We start from the raw sequence: 5224 nt of genomic DNA, 5'->3' as shown, positions 1-5224 counted from the left end.
TTTGCAGCCGTCGATAACTTATATTTCACCTTATACTAAATTTGTACAATCACCTTCTAACTGGTCTCCATTTCATTCTGTTCCATGTCTTGTTGTCAAATTACTTGAAAACAATCCTGTCATAACTTTCTTTGATTAAAAAGCTGGAGAGGTTTCTCATTCCTTTTTGGAAAAAGTCAAAACCAAGGTCTAGGCATTGGCCCAGATGATTCCAATGCAGGTGGTCATCAGGTTGCACTTTGGGAAATACTGGGTCCTCTTCCTCTGAACCCACTTTAAAATCTACTTCCATAAAGGTGTCCTTGACTGACACCAGCTCACAGGTTACTGTAAATTCCTAGAGGTTTATATTGCCTTGGACTATTTTTTTTTAACTGTTCACATATGTATTTGTTTAAAGTACACTGCTTTAGAGTACCCAGCCTTGAACCAGTTTCAAGTTCTCCAGGAGCCAAGGTGAGACGTTCTGTTTTGCGTGCACAGTTCTGGGCATTCATTAAGTACTTTGGTGAATTGAGGACTGGGCTCAGAATCACAGCAGTTAGTAGGAAAAGCAGCTGGAAATGCAGCAGGTTACGAGTACAGCTTTGGAAGTGGAGAGAACTCAGGTTTGATGCTGGGCTACTGGTTTGACCTTGGGCAAATGACCACCTTGCTGTGGTCACGTGCTGTATAATCACATTTCGGTCAACAACAGACTGCATATACAACGGTGGTCCCATAAGTACCGTATAGCCTAGGTGAGTATAGGCTACACCATCTAGGTTTGTGTAAGTACACTCTATGACGTTTGCACATCAGAACGTATCCCACCGTTAAGTGACACATGACTATATTTCAGTTTCTCATCTATAAAAGAGGATATGAATAGCACATACTTCAGAGTTGAGTATCAAAGAAGATAATGTGGCTGAGAGTGCTTAACTCAGTATCTGATACAGAATAAGTGCTCAATAACTGGTAGCAATTATTAGCTACTGAAAATCAGCAAAATATTTTTTAAATTATGTATTAATAGTAACACACAGCACAGACTAATATCATATATATGAATACCTAATATCATATCTGCATATATTTCCTTTTATTGGTCAAATTGTTTTAATATGACAAATTCGAAATAGTTTAATATTTTTTATTTTTTAGTTGGCACATCAATTTTAATCAAAATGCTATGATTGATTACTACTAAGAGTTAACTACCATACCGTAAAAGAGTCAAGTAGTAAGAAGTTAGAGAGTAAGAACTCAGTACTGATAAACGCATAATTTGCATTTTTGTAGCAGCTTTGATTATAGGTCTCCAAGGTCTGTATACATCTGCATATCAATCTGTTAATGGGAAAAAGCTGGGTCAGGAGGCAGGGCTGTGCAAGGTGACTCCACTGAGTAGCTCTGGAAGCAGAAGGGCGCCCAGAGAGGAATGTGGATGAGTGGCGTTTACAAGAGTGGGGTAGGAAACCCAGACTGGCAAGTAGGGTTTCTGGGAGCTCCAGGTCAACCGTGTTAATGGCATGAGCTGCTGACTCAAGCTTCTCTATTCTAATTAGCTACTTCAGGGCTGCAGTGATTTGTTGTACTCCTAACTTAAAGGAAAAACATAAGGGCTGTATGTGGCATTTATCTGTTAGAGAGCATGGATAATCCACTACGTCAACTGTTTTGAAGACATGTTTCTATCTTTGTATTTCTCTCTCTTTGTATATCTCTTATTCTCATTTCCATATTGAACCTGCTCATTCATTAATTCACTCCACAAACATTTATTGAGCACCTGTTACATGCCAGATATTTTTCCAGAAACTGGGGATATGGTAGTAAAGAAGTCTGACAAAGGTCCGGGTCTTCATGGAACAATGTAGTAGGTTAAGCGCTAAATGCAATGGAGAAAAAGAAAATGCAGAAGGGAGAAAGGAGTAGGAAGTGTTACAGAGAGATAGGAGAATTAAGAGGCTATTTAAGGCAGCCACTGGGAAAGGAGAGTAGGTGCCTTCTGTAGAGCCACATTAGGCAGAACCAGGGAGTAAACAATGGGAGTAAATTACATAAGGGCTGAATTTCCCAACTATTAGACCTGTTCAATGACAGAAACTCGCAGAGAGTAGGTGTCTGCCTGGTCCTGAACATGTTTAAAAGAGCTGAGAGCTTGCCATTGGCTGGAGGGTGGACTGAATGGCTTCTTGGGTCACTTTCAGTTATGAAAGTCAACAGTAGAGATCAATTTGGTGAAGCGAGCTCAGGCAGTGATGAGGTCTACAACACTGAGGGCCAAAGAGACAAGCTTCTTGGCTAGGGATCCCATTACTACTCATGAGAGGTGTATATACTGGGGGCTCCCTGTAGCTGTGCTAAGTATTTCTTTGACCAAGCTGGATAACAAGAGTTCTCTGTATTTTTGTTTCCTTCTAATGCAATTTAAATAGTCTGTAATATGTAGTTGCCCCTATAGTTACTTGCTTCTCTTTACGTCTCCAACGGAATACACATCCCACTGTGGGAACAGACTTACCAAGAAAGACAAGTTCTTTCCATTGCGCAGCGTTGGGAGATGAACCACCAGTAAGCGGATGTTGCTGATGCCAAACAGCTGGTGCAAAGGGGTTTGTTTTTTGTCTGTTTTTAATATATGTCAACTCATCTTTCTGCAGTTTTTCTTTTTAATTTTGGGAGAAGGACTCAGGTTCTTTATAGCAATTAGTAAAGCTGAATTTGCCTCCCCACGTTTAAAATAAATGCAGCATATTTTGCACTTTTTCTTGCATTCATGTAACATACATAAGCAGGTTTGTCATCCACACAGAGAAATACTATTTAGAAAAAGTATCAGTCATTTCACTTTCACCTCAGTAAAAGGGCTGGCTTGGATGCACAAAGATTTTCTTAATTTCTCATTACATTTGACTCAAGTTCTCAGTTATTTACTGGTCTGTGTAACACTGGTTGTTTGATCGAGTGTGTTCTCTCTCTCTTCTGGTTAAAAGTGACCTAAGAGACCACTTTGACCAATACCCTTGTTTTAAAATTGAAGAAATTGAAGTCCATAAATGTTAAGGAACTTTCCCAACGTCAGACAGCTGTTTTGCTGCCGAGCTGAAGCCTAGTTTAGTTAGAACCATTTCAGATACTGGAAACCAGGTATTGCTGAAAGAATCTGCTTCGCTAATTACAGATGGTTTTTTTTTTCAGTTGTCAGACTGAAAGCTCTTGGCTCCTAAAAAGTCCTTTTTGCTAGTGAACACCATTTTGGAACAGAGTGACACCCAGTTCTTACTATGAAGGAGGTGTGTCTACCACTGGCTACACCTGGAGGAATATTTTAGGCTGTCAGAGGAGTCACTTGGAGGTGGGAGTGTCCAGCTGTTTACACCCACAGTGCTTAGTCCAAGCTTATATTCTGTGGATCTGACTTCTGAAATGACCTTAAGATTGTGGTAGGATGACCTGAGGGGCTTTTTATCTTGTCATGGTCCCTTCCTTGGCGGGCAAGCTGAAATCTTAGGCTTCTTTTCTCTTTGGGATGTCTAAGATCAAAGTTTCTTCCCTTTAAAAGTAGAACTTATTCTGTCTTCTGTTTACATGTTTAGGTTGTATACCACAGTGGCTGCCTTGTTCAGAAGATTTACCTGTGCAGAATCGTGCTGTTCCTTCTCCTTCTCCCACAGGCTTTCCTATAGCTTTTATACTGTTTGCTTAGCAACTTGATATTCAGGTCAGCTCTACAGAAATCCTCAATTCCTCTTTGGCATTTCCACTCTCTGAAACACTGTTGCTCCTGGGAAGAGTTGGGATGTGACCTTCTCTGCTGTGTCACTCTAGGCAAAGGGACTGGGGGGGTAGGTAGGTCAGGAAACAACAGATGATTCTTGCAGTCACAAGGGAACTCTAAGGCAAAGATGAATATATAGAAGGGCAAGCTTGCTCAAGGCTGTCCCTCCTTGCTAGCCACACCTGAGGGAAGGGAGCGCTCCTTTTTCTTCAATTCACAGATGATCAGATTTATTAGAGCAGCTTGCAAGAGCATTCCTAGCACACAACCCCGTCTGGCCTTCTAGGCGGCAAAAGAAACCTGAACACTAAGTTGTGTCAAACTTGGCATAGGTTCAAACATCCACATGATTCTTTAGCTCTTAAGCCCCAGGGACATAAAGGAACTTCTTGATGCTCCATTTTTCAAGGGCCCACTTTTCAAGAGCTGTGTCATGTCAGTTCTGAAGACCTTTTATTTCCAATGCTTCAATACTGTTGTAGTGACTCAGATTCTGCCACCAGCATAAAAATCCAACAGCAAAGACAGAGCTGCAGAATTTTTTGCAGAGTAAGATTTATTCTAAATACATAAAAATCATATACATTTTAATGGAATGAGCCAGAATAATAGTGCAAATTCAATCTGCCAGGAAATTGCACCTGAATGCTTAATTAGGGTAGGAAAAAGTAGGTTCTTAGCTCTTAAACTTTTTTGGGTGGGCAAAGGGAGATGTTTCTAGACATGGACCTTTGGCTGACAAGAGGAAAGGAGGAGCATTATAATGAATATTTGTGTGTGTGTGTGTGTGCCTGCACATTCTGCAGAGATAGCAGAACTGGAGTCTTTAAACACATCATATGTGCAATCAAGCCCTTTCCTAAAAGTAGTTCTCTTTATGGAATTCTAGAAATGATTTACAGCTAACTATATATCTTTTCCTCCACGGGAGCTGGGAAGGAAAAAGATGATATAGTTAAATAAGAATTACCCAAAGCTTTCCCCTTTATGGTATCTGAATTTTCTTTATCTCTAGAATCCAGGAAGCATGAGGCAAGGACTCTAACTTAGACTGAGAAAGTCAGTTGAACATTTGGATTATGAGCTAGACACACACAAAAATGTCTAGTTATACACATCTCACAGAGAAACTTCAGTGGAAGGAGATCCTAAAATATGTCTGGCAAATAAGGGACTAGCTTATGTAAATGAATTAATATCAAACTCAATATTATGTAATATTTAAGATATGTAAATATCTCAGATGATGCTATTTAGTTAACATAAGAACTTTCCTAAGTTCATTCTAGGTTTAATCTTCCTAATTTTTTCTCAAGAAATTTAAGTACAACAAGTAATTTTCTTATCATGAGACATTTTGGGAATATATCCCTTGAAGAATTCTATTTAGAAAAAATACATAAAAGCTTTATCTTTCTATACACAATTTGTCTCCATATATGTGACTTCTTATATAAA

The sequence above is a fragment of the Diceros bicornis genome, chromosome 16 (genome assembly GCF_020826845.1).
Source record: "Diceros bicornis minor isolate mBicDic1 chromosome 16, mDicBic1.mat.cur, whole genome shotgun sequence".
Lineage (NCBI taxonomy): Eukaryota > Metazoa > Chordata > Mammalia > Perissodactyla > Rhinocerotidae > Diceros > Diceros bicornis.
The sequence above is the reverse complement of the archived record's forward strand: the minus strand, read 5'-3'. Positions refer to the sequence as shown.